We start from the raw sequence: 20,055 nt of genomic DNA on the forward strand, positions 1-20,055 counted from the left end.
GGAGTTCAGGCCTTCAGATCTACCAGTGCAACAAAGCGCATTAACGAACTTATCGTTCGCGGTCTATATTCGTGATGCAACATGCGATCAATAGAACAATTGTGATTGCTCTAAACCATCCAAAAACTACCTGGAGTTCAGGCCTTAAGATCTACCAGTGTAACAAAGTGCATTAACGAACTCATCGTCCTCGGTCCATATTCGTGATGCTACTTGCGATCAACAGGACCGTTATGATTGCTCTAGGCCATCAAAAAACTACCTGTAGTTCAGGCCCTAAATCTACCAATGTAACAAAGCGCATCGTTCTCGGGCTGCTGAATGCTCGTATAGATCTCAGGCCTTATGCACGCGCGCTCTTTATTTTGCGCTGAGACAAATTTATTCTCATTCTCATAAGATAACCACGCGTATGCGACGTGCTTATGTCGCTCTCAAGAGAACTCTTTGGCACATTTACGTACCGCACCAGAAACTGATGCACGCTTCGTTGTATAATCTCATCGCATTCTGCCAAGAACGAGACTCAAGCGCTCTTGTCGCATGAGATAGCGCGGCGCGCTCGTTTCATGCGCTCTCCTCTTCCTTTCTTCCTTACACTTAGTTGCAAATAAATAAATGCTAGCGAAGAAAGCCCTGCATATTTGGGGCAGTTCATAGCGAGAGATATATTCAAATCAAAGATACTGTTTTCGGTATTCGTTAGTGTGATTTTGAAATGCTAAACAATGAATCAATCAATTTTCCAATGAGAAGAGCCACATGTCGTACTTTTTATGCGACTGTATAGTAAATTATGAACATTAGATGATTACAAATTTCAGTATATCTATGTATTCACTTAGTTTGAGAACCCCGATTAAGTATTCTTGAAACAAATAATCTTTCCATGTCAGGACTCAAACATATTATGCCTGCCGTGTTAGACCAGCGACTCTAAGCCGCAAATCGAATAAAAATATCTAGTGCAAAAGCCGGACACAAGTTTCGCAATGCAAACATCATTTAAAAACATCTTTTTTGCAAGGACCGTAAAAAACTTTCTGCAAAAATTGAATGAAAACTCAGTCAGTCGAAATAAGTGATTTTATATTGTTTCTGTATTTAAAGTTACTTTGTCGACATAATCTGAGCAGATAATCTGGGAATCATTTTCTTTCTGTTTTTTCAATGAACTAGAAAGTTGTACTGGTATGGGAAAAATCCTTAACTTAATGTCGTCTGCAACAAATATTTCGTTTCCCTATAGTAGAAACTGTTACTCAAATTTATTTAACAGCTGCCAAAAGGACTAATTCAAACTTCGAAAAGTCTCTTGATCATGCCTTCTTTTTCCAGGCTCAATTCAATTTTGGAAATGTAGATGTTGCAATCACTGAGGTTTGTTCTGCTATATACTTTTAAAACATATACACTGTTTGGTTAGAAAGCTGTTCATTTAAACTAAAGCTAAGTCTCGTAATGAACTTATGAATCAACTCTACTTCGGTTAGGACGAAGAACTGAAAGTTTCTTTCTGAATAATAAATGAGGTTCTGCAAGAATGACACATTAATATTCACATACTTCCAAAAAAGTATTCACATACTTCCTGAACAGAAACTTGAAGAGTATTCTTATTATCAATCGCTCGTGATATGTAACTTTCAATCAGTAAAACGGCCTTCCTAACAATTTTTCAATTTTGAGATTGATCATTAATTTGCTGTTGCATATTTAGACTGATTCTCACAATCGCTATAAGAGTTTTAATAAAGCCAATACCCTAAACAGTCGAACAAGAAAATTAATTGTAATTACGAATACACTAAGGTCTCTTTTTACACGGGGGTTACGTACCGTGTTAAAAAAATCCATGTAAAAGAAAACCGTGCGATCTTAACAGTCATTCTCAACTAAACTGAGTGGGAAGGCATGGGTATTGGATGAAGATCTATGCACGCAGCGACAAAATCAAAGGGGCAGAATTTATAGAGATGAATATGGATCAAATTAGAAAAGGTATTACAACGTGTCAAAATCATAATACTGTTAGAGCTATATCATTCAAATGGGTATAAAATACTGTACTGCTCGATATGATGAAGAGTTGAAGAGATTAGTAAATTCGACTAGTTCTTCAACGCTACGAAATTCTCGATGATATCAATGACGATGCTGACATCATACACCACAACTGAGCGGAAGAGACGTTGCCATGTAATTCACGACAGGGATTCAAGATCTGAAGACTGATTTATCATTTTATGGAACGACAGTCAATACTCCCGTGAATTGTTGAATGAATGATTTTAGTTAACTTTCAAACTTCAAATTAACTCTTATAATCATGTTCTTACAGACAACCTGTTCCCTTTTTATAAATTTTTCTCAATAAACAAATTGCGAAAACCGTGTTAATTCCGGAATCCGTGTAAAAAAAGCGTGTATAAAAAACCGTGCGAAAAAAAACCGTGTAAAAAGAGACCTAAGTGTAGTTATACCTACAAATTGTAATAAACACTTCCAAAATTAAACTTTCGTTGCTATTCGGTTTTGTTACCATATTTGAATGGGAGAGAAAATGAAAGCTTTGGAAAAATGCTACGGTCTCAATAACATTATCATTTCTCGTCACCTGTATTTCTATTAATCGATTACAGGGAATATAATATATTAAGTTTTCTTTGTAATCGTTACAAATATCGTGATCTTTTTTTCATTTTTGAACATAATTACCGAATCATCAAAATGTTTTTTGAAATGTACATGTCAAAGTTTTTAAAATGTACCTAATGTATTTTACTTTACTTTACGTGAAAGGTTCTTCTAGAATCAGGATTCATAAAAATCTGTTCCGCTATTCCTGAGAAACCGACAAAAGGTAAAATTGGAAGACAATAGATTTTTTGGATTAGGAAAAAAATATTTTGTCTACTGACAAAGCTTTATTCTATGAGTTGCGTTAAATAAGTTTTCAACACCCCAAAGAAATTTAAAAACGTACAATGCTTGCAGTAAACATAATTCTTTTTTTTTAATATGGAGGTTTTAACCTTAAGGTCATTCACCCCTTTGAGCCAGAAAGAAATTCTGACCCTATGTGCGGAGTTAGGAACCGACCGAGGCTGTCTGCGTGAACATAATTATATATATAATGTTATGTTATTACAAAAATAGTAATATAAGAAAGAAACTTTTGGGTGCATCGAAGTTTTTTCATATAAAAATAGATTTTTTGTTGACTTGGATATAAAGAGGTATCGTTGCACACGCCGTTCATGGTTATTTATTTGTAAATTCAAATCTGCTACTCTGATTCAATTGAATTAAAAATGCTCAAAAGTTTCTACAGACTGCATCATAACGTAGTAATAAGAAATATTCAACAGTGGACAATTGTAGTAATATTAATCTTTTCTAGCCACCACAACATCGATCTACAAGCAACAGATTAATATTCAATGATGTCCAATATCTTGGCCTCGTATTTTATAGTATTTTCTCATAACCGCCCATATCATATAATATGTGGATTTACTTGATATCCGATGAAATGACGTGTCATATCACTTGATATTCCATACAATTTAATATAAACGCATAGCACCATTCCAGCAAATGCATTGCAAACATATTTTGAGTCAATGCCTTGAGCGGCGATGGAAAATATTGTTCTTAGGAAGGATGCATTAGGAATGTTATCTCCAAAATTCATATCATAATCAAATTATGAAGATTATTTTATTTTGAAACCGATCGCCAACTCTCACTAACAACTTGCACCGTGCGACACAAGCCGCCCGAACCGCGCTAGGCACAAAAAAAATATAACAGCAGCTCTTACTGTGGCTCACATCGCACACAAGCTGTGCTCATGAAAAATCTCGTGCGCTGTCGAGTCGCGCGTAGAAGAAAATGCGATGCTCTGAAATTTCAAGCAGCACATCCCTTTTTTATGTGCTCGCTACGCGTCTCGTACACGCTTTTGGTTTGCTCTTTGAGTCGGCGCTCACGCTCGCAGAATAAATATGCGACACACACATTTTCGGTGCGCTCTCGCTGTCGCATTTGTGCACGCATGAGCATTCGGAAGGCCTGATAGATCTTAAGACCTGTTTTCACTGAAGTCCTTGGACGACTGTGTATGTTCCGAGAAAAGATCAAAATACATAAGTAAGCAGTGTGTAGGTCTACGACTACGAGCAGCATTCGACAACTATACATAGACTGCTGAATGCTCGTATAAATCTAAAGTTTTCACTGAAGTTCTTGGACGACTGGGAACCTACATAGAACAACTATAAATAGACAAGTAAGCAATGTGTAGCTCTAAAAGTACCTTATGATAAAAAAAGAATCGGAATTTTATTAAAAAACGCAAAATTTCAATTTTTAATAAATTTTTTTATTATCGCCTTCAAAGTATTCTCCTTCTGCGGCTTGATCCAATTTTCCATACAAGTTTTATAGGCCGCCGAAGGTATGGCCTTTAGTTCACGCAGCGAATTCTCTTTTATGGTCTCTATGGTCTCAAAACGCGTTCCCCGCAATGGCAATTTGAGTCTGGGGAAGAGGAAAAAGTCACACGGGGCCATATCTGGAGAGTACGGTGTTTGGTTGATGATATTGGTTAAGTTGTTGGCCAAAAACTGCGACACAACCAACGCTGTGTGAGCCGGCGCATTATCGTGGTGTACAATCCATGAGTTTTCCTTCCATAAGTCTGGCCTTTTTTGCGAATGGCCTCACGCAAACGACGCTTAACGGCCGAATAATATTCCTTATTAACCGTTTGACCGTCCGGAAGAAATTCATAGTGCACCACACCACGAATATCGAAAAAAACAGTGTAGTTCTTGCTGTGATACAGTGTATATCTTACGGACAATACTCCAAGTAGTAGGATCTTGGAACATCTCTTAAGCATTTCCATAGTCTCAGAACATACTCAGAAGGTCCTCAGGCGCTAAAGTATCCGACGTAGTAGGGTTGTTCATGATATTTACACTAAAATCAAATGAAATTTGAAAACCAGTTTTTTCGCGAAAAATTTGAAGTAACGCGATGTTTTATTTAATTTACGCGAAATTGAGGTTCCAGTGTATCTCTTTCCACTACTATACATTGCTCAAAATTTGAGATGAATAGAAAAACTCGTGATTACAAAACAAAGAATAATAGTTTTTTTTGCACATTTAGATTTTTTCCCGAATCTCGGCAAAATTTCATCGAGATTTGAACAGCCGAGTGCTCGGCAAACAATAAAACAACTGAGATTCCCGGTATTATCCATTTGACAGGTAATTTGCATTTACCGAGATTTTTCGATTTGGGAAAGACTATACATTACCAAGATCTTCGTCGCTTTTGGAAAGAAATTACCGAAGTTATCGGTGTTCATGAATGTGAATTATTGCCGGGATTTTAAGCAATTAATTAAAATGATTTATTAAAATCTACATTATGTTGGCGATAGAACTGATAGGCTTGGAAATGGAATAAACAGAAACAATATGTCAGTTGAAGAAAATACAATAAAACATATACACAGCAGAATGAATGCATTCTCATATCATTTACACAATTTGATTTTCCACAGACAATCATATTCATACCGAAATCCAATCAATTTCATGCAGGATCTTTATCGCGTTAGAATGCTCTGGGGGATTTCTTGTCACGAATAATCGTCGAAAATTGAACAAATTTGTTCTCAATATCACGAAACATATCGCTCTATTCAGATTCAATTTTTGGTTGCAACTGATCCCTTATATAAACCAATGAACTTGTAACATCGCTTAGTTTTGCACTGAAGAAAAATGACTACTTTGATGAATCACCGAATTTCGGTTGTCTAAATTCCGAATTTCGATTGTCTAGATTCCGGTAAGTTGATATCAATAATTTGCTGATTTTCGGTAAAACGATCAATTGCTGGTAAACACGGTAGTTTACATAGACTATCAGTGTAACATTTTGAATTGCCGAGAAATCGGAAATAATAAACCGATTATTTTGGAAAAAGCTATCTTTGCCGAAATTTATATACCATTGCCGAAATTACATATACCATTCGATTCAGTTCGTCGAGATCGTCGAGAAACGTCTGTGTGTTTGTGTGTATATGTCAGTGTGTATGTGTTGGTGCGATTAAGTGTGATGCTCGCTGTGTAGCACCACGCAATATGTGTTGTCTCTTTTGATCCGCTGTAACAGGTACTGTACACCGTACACTATATGGTACCTGGTGGATGTCGCTGTGGCTCTGCACATCTGTGTCTCCGCAACTCTGCGTCTCTGCACCTCTGTGCGTATGAATGGAAAAAAATATAAACCTTTACCTGTAAAGAGTTGTTTTCGTCTCGGTAGTAGCCGTTTACTCACGAGCCAATAATAAAGAAACACAACCTTTTTGTTTGAATGCTTCCTACTGATTGTCAATAAAAACTTGTTTAAAAAGCGAGTTTTTTAATAGCAACGGTCTTAAATTACTACCTTGTTATTATTTTGTTACAGTGAAACGGCGATCACGGTATCAGGGATATTAGTTTGATCGTACATTCGTGGAAAGTACACTACAGCTCTGTTATGTGATGTTGTTTACGGATCAGGGTCATTTCGCCGAATGGGTCATTTCGCCGATTTCTGCAATTGTCCTAATATTATGATTGGAATTGATTTAAAATAAACACAAATGAATAAAAATACGCTAACGCCCGTTTTGTTGACCTAGAATTGTAGTTCTTGAATAAAGATTGATTCATGAACCTAAGATCAGAGTTCCCAAGGAAACTTGTTGACTATTAGCCACTAAGCTGCAACGCAATTGCATAGATGTATCTACCCAGCAAATATATGTGGTATTTTCCGATTACTGAATGAACAAATATCTAATGCGGCTTCGCCACATCGACTAACTATCACTCGTTCGGCCACCTCAGCCGGCGTCACCTCGGCGGTTTTATGCCGCCGAGCCATCTTGGCTTCCGTTATGTGGTTGTGTCACATCAGTTATACAGGAGGCATAATAACACAAAAAATAATAACATGATGTATTCGAAATTACCTTTTCGGCGAAATGTCCCTTTCGGCGAAATGGCATTTTCGGCGAAACGACTTTCGGCGAAATTATCTATTCGGCGAAACGACTTTCGGCGAAATGGCATTCGGCCAAACGACTTTCGGCGAAATGGCATTCTACTTCGGTTATTATCAGGCTAAATTACACTTTTTAACTGCTCGCAATTTCTTTTTCACTATTTTGAAATTATCGCTCTAGTAAATCTCTTTTGAAATATCTCACATTCCTTCAAATTATCCTACAATTTGTTTGAGTAGCGACTTCCGTATTGTACAATCGTCGAACTATTTTTTTTCTGTGGTATTTCTTCTTAGAGCCGAAGGAAAGATATTGTATCCGACCTTATCACATTTCGTTGATTGAAATCGGCTAAATAATATGGCGACTCTGCAGATGAGATGACACTTTGTGAAATAGACCTACAAAATAATGCATGAAAATAAAGAAAACAATCTGACACTGATGATGGTTTAATGTTGAGTACTCGAATAAAGAATCGTAATACGAAACATGGTTTATCAATATTAATATGTGATGCCAGCCCAGAAATTGCAAGTTCTTTCTTGTTTATGACTTCGTTTAAATCAGTTCTTCCTTTTCGTTTTTGTATGCAGCTGAAATAGTAGTCAAAAAACTGCGAAATAGAAATCACAACAACTTGGTATACATATTGTTATTATAAAAGCATAATTACTTCCTTAGTTGGACTAAAATAAATTTAAAGCTAAATGCCTTATACGATGACTTATTATATTTCTTATTACTTGAGAACATAAAATTTGATCTTGAAAATTGTTTAGATATTCACCCTACCAAACACCTTTGGCCTTTGGTTATAAAACAAATAATTTTCATTACAAAATAAATAATCGAATATCAAGTGTTACCAGTCACTATTCAATTATACGTGATCGTGAGCTCATACGCTCATAAGCGATTCGATTGAAAGTTAACTTTGAAATTTATTTAGTATTCAATTCACACGGGAAACGCACACACGTGGGCCTATTTCACAGATTAACAAATTATACAGTCACACATTCCTGTCCGCTTGATGCGGTTGGTGCTGTATTGATAGTATAATCACTAAACACCTCGCTGTGCAATGTAAACATCTAACTGCAAACCTTCGTTGAATGATATTGTCACTCACTGTTCACATGTTATTTGCCGTTCCTGTTACTTTTAGCTCAATACCCGATCAAAATAACTGACAAATTAAGAAACAGACAGTTTAAACAGTCATTTGGTTGAGTATGTTAGTAGAACACTTTATTATTTTTAAATTTACTCGCGCTTAGCCACTCATTTGAAGCATGTTTTTGAAGCCATGATAAAACAAAAACTTCTGAACAAACGACACGAATCTTTTGTTTTATGTTGTGCATGAATCTCTTATATTATATGCAAAAACGTTCATTCATTTTAATTAAAAACAACAACAAAATTTCAAAAACAGTCTATTTGTTTTCTTCGCGTTTCGCCTTCGGCTCATCAGTGCTTAAAGCATTTCAAATTGAACCGCTATCTCCGCCTAACAGTTCAATTTGAACCGCTAAGCAGACGCAAAGTCCACACTATTTATGTGACCCTTTAAGGATATGACACTAGGTGCCATATCCTATCTGACGTCTCGGACGAAGACGAGTGACGACCGATTACTGGCCGAGGCAGAATTTGAACATTTAGAGGTTTTTGGTTTGTACTTAAAGTACATATTTAGTTTCGATTTCTACGCGTTTCGCAGTTTGTCCGGGAATCCGTAGTCGTGTATGATTTTCCATAGCTGTTCTCGATCTATTGTGTCGTAGGCTGATTCGAAATCGATGAATAAGTGATGTGTGGGCACATTGTATTCGCGGCACTTTTGCAACGCCTGGCGGATGGCGAACACTTGGTCCGTGGTAGCGCGTTCGCCCATAAATCCTGCCTGATATTGTCCCACGAATTCGTTTGCACCGGCAGTGTATCGTCCTCCGCACGCGTTCCCAAGTTCGTTCCCGCGCCGCAACTTTCGTATTCCGCCACATCGCCATTGAGGTGCTCGTCGAAATACTGCCGCCACCTCTCGATCACCTCACAGTCGTTCGTGAGAAGATCCCCGTTGGTGTCCTTGCACATATCGGCCTCTGCGCGAACGGTTCACCTTCTCGTAGAACTTCCTTGTGTCATTAGAACGGAACAGCTGTTCCATCGTTTCTCGATCTCGGTCTTCCCGTTGGCGCTTTTTTCTACGGGATACCGAGTTTAGTCTGTTCCGCGCTTGTCTGTATCGCTCCTCGTTTGCTCTCGTTCGGTGTTGCAGCTTGCTCGCCCAAACTGCATTCTTCTCGGCCACTAACTGTTCACATTCGTCGTCGAACCAGTCATTCCTTACGTTCGGAGCCGCCGTACCTAGTGTTGCTGATGCAGTGCTACCTATGGCAGAACGGATGTCTCTCCAGCCATCTTCAAGAGTAGCTGCACCAAGCTGCTCTTCCGTTGGTAGTGCCACAGCCAACTGCTGCGCGTAATCTTGCGCTACTCCAGCATCTCGGAGCCGCGCGATGTTAAACCGCGACGTTCGGTTTCGACGTTGGGTAGCCACCGTCGATTGTTTTGAGCGCATGCATACAACAACCAAGTTGTGGTCCGAATCTATATTCGCACTGCAGTAGGTGCGAACATTGTTGATGTCCGAGAAAAATTTTTCGTCGATCAAAACGTGGTCGATTTGATTTTCAGTCTGTTGGTCAGGTGATCTCCAGGTAGCTTTGTGGATATCCTTGCGGGGAAAGAAGGTGCTTCTGACTACCATTCCTCGGGAGGCCGCAAAGTTTACACACCGGTGGCCGTTGTTATTCGATGCGGCATGCAGGCTGTTCGGCCCGATTACCGGTCGGTACATTGCCTCCCTTCCTACCTGGGCATTCATGTCACCGATGACAAGTTTTACATCTCTGGGTGGCAGCCGTCATAGGCTTGTTCCAGCTGCACGTAGAACGCTTCTTTCTCGTCATCGGGTCTCCCTTCATGTGGGCAGTGCACGTTGATGATGCTGTAATTGAAAAAACGGCCTTTAATTCTCAACTTACACATCCTAGCATTGATCGGCTGCCACCCAATCACTCGCTGACGCATCTTGCCCAGCACTATAAAGCCAGTTCCCAGCTCGTTCGTTGTGCCACAGCTTTGGTAGAAGGTAGCCGCTCGATGACCGCTTTTTCACACGTTCTGTCCCATCCAACAAAACTCCTGCAGCGCTACGACGTCGAAGCTGCGAGGATTTAGTTCGTCGTATATTATCCTGTCGCAGCCTGCGAAACCTAGCGACTTGCAACTCCATGTTCCAAGTTTCCAATCGTAGTCCTTATTTCGTCGCGTGGGTCTATGCCGATTGTTCCGGGTCGTATTCTCTCCTGTATTATTCGTAATATATGTTTTACGGGCGGCCTATTAGGCCTACGCCAACCCCCTGTCTCGCCGGAGGATCATCGTGCTTGCTCTGTTTAACGTCCCAACTAGCACTAGGACGATCCCGTTGGTGGGGTTGCCACCTTGGATTTAGCTGGACGGGATGCAGCATTTCATACTCAGCCGCTGGATACCAGAACAGACGCCGCTCCTAACATGGAGTACAGACGCTCCGACATCCTCTAAAGAGGACCCTCTTCCTTGGCAGCATACGACCAAGGTCCCACCGGGGTTGGTTACCCGATCTTTCCTATGGTTGCTCGTACCCCAGCCGGCACCGCGGGGAGGTAGGGATAGGAGTTACTGGACAAGAGGCTAAAACAAACAAGAATCGTATTGTACAGCTTTCGAACCCTCGGCCTGATCGATGCTTCTTGTTTCGTACTACGTTTTGGTTGTTTCTGCTTCTTATAGGTTCGAAGATTCAAACGTTGTTCAGCACGAATAACATTTGACTTCGAAGTGCCCACTTTTTTGTCATATCCCGAACTGAAACCTCCTTCTTTTGCTCGAACGCCTTCAGTATACTTTTATCCAACTGAGAGTTAGCAGGACCTTTTTTACGACCCGTTTTCGGTTTATCCTCAAAGGAACCCTCACCGAACTTCCTGATTGCATTTCGCACGGCTTTTTCACTTACTCCTTCCATTTTTGCTATCTTTCTCAGTGACAGTTTTCGGATACAACCAACATTTAAATCGTCATTTAGAATGCGATGGCAAAATTGTATAAAATCTTCAAATTTGAGTAAAAACTAGTAGAGTTTGTACGTCATGTTAGTTGGTGGCCGTACGAACCGACTTTGATTATACCGGTTCTCGGGCTCCGGTGCCAGAAGTGCGTTTTCTTAAGGATGACCTACGCGAGCAAAGCACTGTTTCATTCTGTATGTTATGCCCAAACAATCTCTTGGTTTCTTTCAAAAATCGAAGAGAGAATTTTTGAATAGAATACCACAATATTATACATGAGAAAGGCATCATTATACCACTTGGTGGATTAAAAAGGGTTTTGTACATTATTGCTGTTATTTTTCTTACTTCGCAAGGTTTAGTCAATGCGACGATTGTTGACGTCAAGCCTGTAAATAGATCAACAGTTTCCGAACCGGTTGAAGATTTAGATGAAATTCATTCGAATAATGAAGAGGAGGTGGACTTCAATAAGGTATGTAAATAGAGTAAAATAAGAATAAATAACTGTACCCTAACCTTTTTTTAATCATTCGAAGCTTGCAACAACAGTTGCTCAGAGACTGAAAACCAATTTAGATTCAATAACTCAAGTTTCAAGGATCAGGAAAAAGAAAATGTTACAGACCCTGTAGACAAAAGCGACCTGGAACAACCAAAGTGCAGTGTCAATTTAAACCCATTGTTGACGCCAAGCAGACTACGACAACTTCTTGAGCAGTCCATTTACGGTAAAAAAATACTGCAGAAACGGAATGAACGCATCAGTTATCGGACTCTGGGAGAAAACTAGTAGTTACAGTGTCAACACGGTATCATCTGGCTCAAAATCGCAAAACTTCCTGTGAGATTGTGAACGATCATAGTGACATAGTAGAGGTGTATCCCAAGGAAAGCAAGGTGAATATTCTCATATGAAAATACCACATCAGAGCTAAGTATTTTTCATTCCTTCATAGCGAACTTATTATATACCTCAGACTGGACGAGCAAACCCAAGAGGAAAATTGTTCAGCAGAATAAATTATATTAAGCAGTCTGAACGAAAAAGGGACCAATAAGAGCTTGAAAACATTCAATCGAACACCATTTCTCTTGAGGCTATCGAAGCCCCAGAAGTTACAGCGGCTCTAGCATGGTTGGAGTTGAATAAATTTCCCTGGACTACGGTGTTATCACAATGGGAAGTCAATTTTTAAATTAGGAAGCAATCAAAACATATTCGCATTTCAGAGAGGAATATGGCTATCAACTTGTAAGTAACATCTTCCTAAGAAAAACAAATTTAATATATATTTTTTCAAATTTCATTTCCCCCATGGTGGAAGTCAAAGATGTGTATATTAACCGTTACAATACAGATACGTATTTTTGAATGCTATTTACATCATTCATCAGTGCATTAGAAATATAAATATTCTTATAAACATTTCAATGTATTGCAATAAAATAGGAGAATACAGATAATTCATAACCCATTTAATTTTTATGTATATGACCATAATACAACAATATTGAACTTGAGCTTGAGCAACCACCCCATGGTTGCTACTCCGTTACTGATCGGGATTAGCTGAAATTGTACAGGGAGTTTCTAGATGATCCAACCTGAGACTGGTAAATCATCCTTCAATATACGTCTTCTAATAATTCCAGATTTCATTGATCAGTACCGGCGCCGGCCAGGCCCGAACGTAGATCGTCTAAGGAATGGGAAGGGATGTTAGTCCAACACTTGTTGTTACTAGAGGCCGTATATACTACTGCGAACTCCACAAGTGTCACGGGAGAACGATATTTGTTAGTAAAAGTTTCAGTATTGGTATTATTCGCGCGCGACTCAGTATGTTCCGATTTCAAGATACTCGAATGCACCACTAAACTCACTAACTTCCCGAGTTAACGTTTCAACAATATCCTATATTGAAGTCCCGTGAAGTCTTGATTCACAGATCTTATTCGAGGAAACTAAAGAAAAATTTGCATTACTATCGCGTAAAGAATAAAAACTTCCCTGTTTTTCTAAAATGAAATTACGTGATACAAAATAAACGAGTGAATAGGATTTAGACAAAATAGTTGATTTATCCCGGGTTGACGGTTCAATTCGTAGGGCGCTGGTCTTACAAACCAGTTGTCGTATGTTCGAGCCCCGACCTGGAAGGATTCGTAGTGTCAGTAGAATTGTAGCACCAGCCATGCACTGGTTCTGTACACTTTGAATGGGCTGCGAAGTCTGTTGAAATAGAAGGTCAAATTCCACTACAGGAATGTAATAGCAGGGCTTTGGTTGATTCATTGCATTGACATATTCTAAACAGTTGTTATAAAATCATTTTAAATCACCAAATAAAGATCAACAGATTTCACGCGCGTCTTGATTCTGTATTATTTCCGCTTTATTATTTTAATTATTTATTAAAATTATTAATTGATTATATTGGTTGATCTGGGCAGCCGGCTACCGAGAAAAATAATAATTATTTGTTTGAAATAATAATATTAAGTGTTTACTATGTATTCAATATACCGATATATGTTATCTCTGTTATTAACTTTGTAATATCAACGGATTTGCGCAATAGTTGATTTTTATCATTCAATCTATAACCGTTAAAGCCAATCAATAACATGGAAGAAGAAAACATTCCAAATAAAAATTTTCTCCGAAGCTAGACGGAAATTGATAGGTTGAATGAAGAGACAATTTAGTAAAATAAAGTAACCAGAAGTGAAACATTGAAAATATCTGATAATTGAAAGGAAAAAGAAACTCCTGCAATTGTCGCCTTTTACGACATGGAAGCAAGAACCCAGTGGATCTATTCTTGGTTCATTTTTTCCGCCGGCTGGTACTGTCTGGAGATTAGCTACTATCAATCTCCAGCCCCTTATGACCATAATACAACATTATTGAAATGAAATTCTGAGAAAAACTATTTGACAATTCATAAACAATATATGAGAAATGATAATGTTTGTATGATAAAATAATGATTTGGATGAATATTATAGATTGGAAATCATTGGTTTGATCATTAAATTTCATAACGATATCTTATGGAAAAGATAGAAAACTCTTAAAACTTAATTCGGATAAATTCATAAGGCAAATCAATGAAAAGCTTACCGATTCCTTGTGGCTAAAAACATAATGCAAAATGATGCAAAGCATCTCATGTGAGATTAAAGCATAGGTAAGGATTTCGTTCATAATTACAACCAGAGCGATGCTTCCCAAGTAGCAATCCGCAACTAGTTCTGATGCGACTAAGTCCAAACTATGTTGCAACAAGAGCACGAATATGTTTTTTATGTTATACTGGTTAAAACAAGGTGACAGCAATGTTTCTTCATAACATAACCAGTTACGAAATAGTTATTTAGGTTTCAAATCACCACATCTTTTTGTCATATTGAATAAATTATAAATTATAAGCTATCGTAACTTAATCCAAACATATCTTTAATCACAACTTTATTTCTAGCTACTAGTTGAAAATAAGTTTATTTGACTCCAATATTGGCAACCCGTAACTAGTTCTGATACCACTTAGCCCAACTATGTTGCAACAAGAACACGAACATGTTTTTTATGTTATGCTGGTTAAAACAAGGTGACGGCAGTGTTTCTTTATAACATAAACATTGAACTAGCTATCATTTGTAAGTTATCGTTACTTGATTCTAACATATCTTTAATCACAGTTTTGGTTTTAGCTACTAGTTGAAAAAAGGTTGCGAAACCATTATAAATACGTAAGCGTATATGTAAATCGTTACTATGTGAATTGATGTAGTAATAACTTAGATATTACGAGATTAAAACATATAATTTCTTCATTGATTCAGATAGTTATCGGTAGGTTTTCCCAACGTTATGATAACGAAAATGCAAACAAAACAACCTTTGTTGGCTTGAATATGGCGAACACAATATGGAGTCTCAAGAAGTGTATGAAACATAAATAAAACCAGGATATTACTTTTTTCAAAACTACTTTTTGCCAAAAATAGTAAAAGGCAGAAAAGTCATTTTTGTTCTATGCACTGTCATAAACACGAAGAAAATAATATAGGGATTGAACATCGATTGTGATAATATTATAGTTCTCATGATATATGAATTTAAAATGATGAGAAATCACTCTACTTGGAATAATTTTGAGCATTCTGAACATAGGGTTATTTTGTTGTTTATTTTTTATATCATTACAAACAGATTTCGATTGAAGGCGCATAAAAAACAGTTAAGTACAATTGAATTCCGCTCGACAGTTTTAAAATCGTTGTGAAATTTGTACCTTGTATTAAGTTTGTGATTTAAAGTACTGTTTTGCTTTTTTATTGTTGATAGAAAAGTATTCTCGATTCATTCAATGTTTATAATGTCGATGGTGACTAAGTTTCAACTAGTTTACTTGGAAACAAGTTATTTTCACGTTATGAAAAGATAAGTTATTTAAGTATGGCATTACAACGTAACGACAACTTATTTTTAGCTGACTTAACAACTAGTAGAAACTGCGCTTTTTGAGTCATGCAAGTGGTTAGATGTTAGTAACAATCACTCAAATATCTGGTTGCAAACTAGTCATAAACAAGTTAGCGTAACAAAAATTGTTACTTGGGTTTCCAACTGATATGTCATTTACTCCTTCAAAACCATCGTCTCAGTTAGGGAAAGCCCGTAAACCAGCATAGCGCCATAGATTTATAGCCAGCGAAATAAGATAGAGTTATGCTCTCTTTTAATTAGAAATTCATTCCATAGAATTGAAAATATATGGTTCTGTCAAATCGATGCGTAGAAACATTCTCTACCAGTAGGTATGATAATATTTCTACGCGATCCATAACTAACTGGACAGTAAGTGCTCAAAACCGCTTTTATATAAGTAATTCTTTCATTTTCTAATTTGGATACTAAAAGAAAACAAACATGTGTTCCACATCAAAAATGCGTTTTGCCAGTTCCGTTTTCGTCCTAAGCGACCACCTACTTCGCCTATGCCATTACATCTCCGTAAACTGGAGTGACGGTGATCCTTTGATCTGCGTACTTGAACCATAACCATGTAGTAGCCTATGCGACGAGCTTGAATTTGTTGAAAACAAATTAGACATCTCTGAAAAAGCCGAGCGGAGAGAAAAAATCTGTTTCAATCCACCTAGTGGTGTAATGATGCCTTTAAATTAATTTTCTCTGATTCTTGGAAAACAAAAATGTTTATCAATCAACTATTATAACCTTCAGAGTGAAACAGGTCGGTTAGGCCATATCTGAGAAAACGAAGTGAGTAAAACTATTGCAGGTACTTCCGAAACCGGAATCCGACAACCTGTATAATCGAAGTCGGTTTGATAAAAGTGACTGGGATCCATTATCAAGTCTATGGCTACAATCTCCGGTCGTTAGTCGAAAACCGGGACGGTATACCTTATGATAAAAAAAGAACCGGAATTTTAATTTTAAAATTCCCGCGCTTGTCCAATCGGTAAACTTTTATTTCCTCAACGTTGGCAACACTTTTATACACATTCTGTCAAATTTTGACGCATATCGTACGATTAGTTTTTGTTTGGCGTCTATACAAAGAAGTTGACAAATTTTCGTGTGGAGATTTTTATAATGGATGAAAATTTAGAACAACGGCTCGCCTTCGAAGCGCTATTCGGTCAATTTTTGTGCGGTTTCAACGTCACCTCATCACCAGTTATGATGCATTCGATGAATGTGGGGTCACTATCTGCGTTGGAAATCATCTCTTTGGTCACATCAACACGACGCTGTTTTTGAATGAAATTCAGCTTTTTTGGCGGCGCGTTTCAAACCCAAAACATCAGTTAAAATGTGTTCGGCTGATCCATAAAAGATGCCCAACACAGCAATCTCTCTAATCGGTACAGAACGATTATGCATCACGATTTGCTTCGCCGATTCAATGTTTTCTTCAGTAACAGATGTTGGACGGCCAGGGATCTCATCATGATCCAAGCTTGTACGACCACCTTTGAAGCGTTTATACCACTCGTATGCCTGTGTTTTTCCTAGACACGATTCACCAAAGGCCTTTTCTAACATTTTCAACGTTTCGGAACACTTAAATACATTTGCAACACAAAATTTGATGCACGCACGTTGTTCTAAATTTTCATCCATTATAAAAATCGCCACACGAAAATTTGTCAACTTCTTTGTATAGACGCCAAACAAAAACTAATCGTACGATATGCGTCAGGAATTCAATATGGGACCTTTCACTTGAACCTAGGTTTGTGAAACTGGCCATCACTGAGAAAAATGAGTGAGATCCATTTTAGAGCATATAACCACTATTTCCGGAATTGGAAACCGGGAGCTAGGATAGCCGGAATAATGGCTACCGTTTGTAGTAGTTTCGGGGCCAGTTTAGAAATTGTTTTACGTTTTTTGTTTCGCCACTTTAAGTGACAGTACCAAATCTTTAACACACTTTATCCCATAATTCCGGATAAAACTGGAAATTTTGTACAGGACCTTGATTTTTAATTTAACCTTCGTTTATTAAAATCGTTCACGCCATATCTGAGAAAAGTGAGGAAGTAATTTGAAATAAGAACTTTTACTCTAATCACTCTGTACTTCCGGAACCAGAAGTCGGATCGAAATTGAATTCAGGAACTTCGTAAGCCCCATTTACCTTTCATTTGTGACTAAGTTTGTTAAAATAGGTTATTGAACTTATTTTCATTGCTTTTTTTTGCATTTATCACCCTGTAATTCCGGAACCGGGAGTCGGATTCAAATAAAATTCAGGAACTTTGTATGGGGCTACAAGACCTTTGATTTGAATCTAAGTTCATGAAAATCGGTTAAACCATCTCCTAGAAAAGTGAGTACAAAAAATGTTACATACATACATACATGCATATATACATACACACCTAGACACATACAGAAATTTTGCGTACTCGACGAACTGAATCGAATGGTATATGACACACGCCCCTCTGGGCCTTGTTTCGAAAATCGGGTTTCACAATGATTGCATAACCTTAAATTAAATGTGCAATGCAACGTTCGTTTGTCGTCACTTATACCATTTGATTTCCGAACGTGATTAATGAACCAATAGAATAGCTCCGCATTCTGCACTGACTGTGACTGCACTCTGATGTTATCATTTTAGAAAATTACGATCAAAATCCACATATCCTACATTCTGTTTCCTATGGGTACGTGATTGAAGTTTAGAAAAACCTGTTTTAATCCACCTAGTGGTGTAATGATGCCTTTCTCATATCAATCTTACTATCATATATAATACTGTTGTATTCTTCAAAATAATTTTCTTTGCTTCTTAAAAGAATAACCGAAATCAGTTTCTTTGACCATTTACTGATAAAAACTATCAATTGGAAAAGATTTGAGGTCGATTTAGACATTTTTCTAAGGTTTTTCCCCATTTTTAATGATGGTATACAATTTTTAACACACTTTACCCTATATTTCCGGATCCGGAAGTCGGATCAGCATGAAATTCAGGAATTAAGCTTGGGACCACAGGACCTTTCATTTGAACCTAAGTTTGTGAAAATCAGTCGCGCCATCTATGAGAAAAGTTAGAAAACATATTTTCTTTTTTTTGCACATTTTACCCTATAACTCCCGAACCGGAAGTCGGATCCAAATAATATTCAGGAATTTGTTATGGGATCTCAAGACCTTTCATTTGAATCTAAGTTTGTGAAAATCGGTTCAGCCATCTATGAGAAAAGTTAGTGCACTTATTTTCACAATTTTTTGCACATTTTACCCCATAATTCCGGAACCGGAAGTCGGATCCAAATAATATTCAGGAATTTTGTATGGGACCACAAGACCTTTCATTTGAATCTAAGTTTGTGAAAATCGGTTCAGCCATCTCCGAGAAAAGTTAGTGCAAAAAAACGTTACATACACACATACGCACATACACACACACATCCACACACACACACAGACATTTTGCGTACTCGACGAACTGAGTCGAATGGTATATGACACTCGGCCCTCCGGGCCTTGGTTCAAAAGTCGGTTTTAACAGTGATTGCACAACCTTTCTATATGAGAAAGGCAAAAATAATGTAGTATGTCGAGTTTTGCTCTGCTTTTCTTCTATAGTAACAATAACTCTCAAGTCTTTTATAACGAAATAGTAAACAAACGACGCACGAGGTTGCCTGTTGACTTGAGATCGCCTAGCGATTATTTTGTTTACAATATTACTTAGTATCACTACTCACTCTCGTGCAACGAATAACAAATCGTTTCCAATGAACCTTTGCGAGTGCAACAAAACTAAAATTTGAATAAAACCTGAATCACCACTTAATTTGACAGCATTTGAACCTGAACCTGTTTGAAATTGTTAAGTTCTACGCGTTTCGACGATTGATTCTAAAATTACACTGCATTTGATGCTTATCAACTGGAAGACTATAAATGACTGACGAACAGCTGTTGTTAGCGAAGAAAGTGAGCACATGGATCGTTATTGAAATAATCCGTGCCGATTATCTAAGGTTGAGTAAATATCTCGTGGGTCATCATAAAAGAGACTGATTTGACTCACCTAGGTTTTTGAGCAGAGACGAGTGATTGAGGGTGAATGCAGCAATTGATAATAACACCTGTCAAACATATCGGTCCTTGGAAACAGATCCAAACTCGAGGTTTGCTTATTAATTTCAATGATGAACCAGACTCATATATAGAGTGTCTCAAAAAGTAAGGGCTAAATTTTTGTTCGGCGGGAAATCTATCAGCTAGATCTCATATTTTAAATTCTATTCGATCCATTCGATCATAACTCAAGGCAA

The 20,055-nt window shown here is 37.7% G+C and overlaps 1 protein-coding gene across 1 annotated transcript in view; it reads right to left on the reverse strand.

Annotated features, from left to right (window-relative positions):
• LOC131436640 (SPRY domain-containing SOCS box protein 3) overlaps positions 1-19,651 on the reverse strand; it is a 28,857-nt gene extending 9,206 nt beyond the window's left edge. The window contains exon 1 of the mRNA XM_058605473.1: positions 19,480-19,651. The gene's annotated coding sequence lies outside the window, so the exon portion shown is untranslated. The remainder of the gene's footprint in view (positions 1-19,479) is intronic.
• Positions 19,652-20,055: the final 404 nt, after the last annotated feature.

The sequence above is a fragment of the Malaya genurostris genome, chromosome 3 (genome assembly GCF_030247185.1).
Source record: "Malaya genurostris strain Urasoe2022 chromosome 3, Malgen_1.1, whole genome shotgun sequence".
In the NCBI taxonomy this organism is placed as follows: Eukaryota; Metazoa; Arthropoda; class Insecta; order Diptera; family Culicidae; genus Malaya; species Malaya genurostris.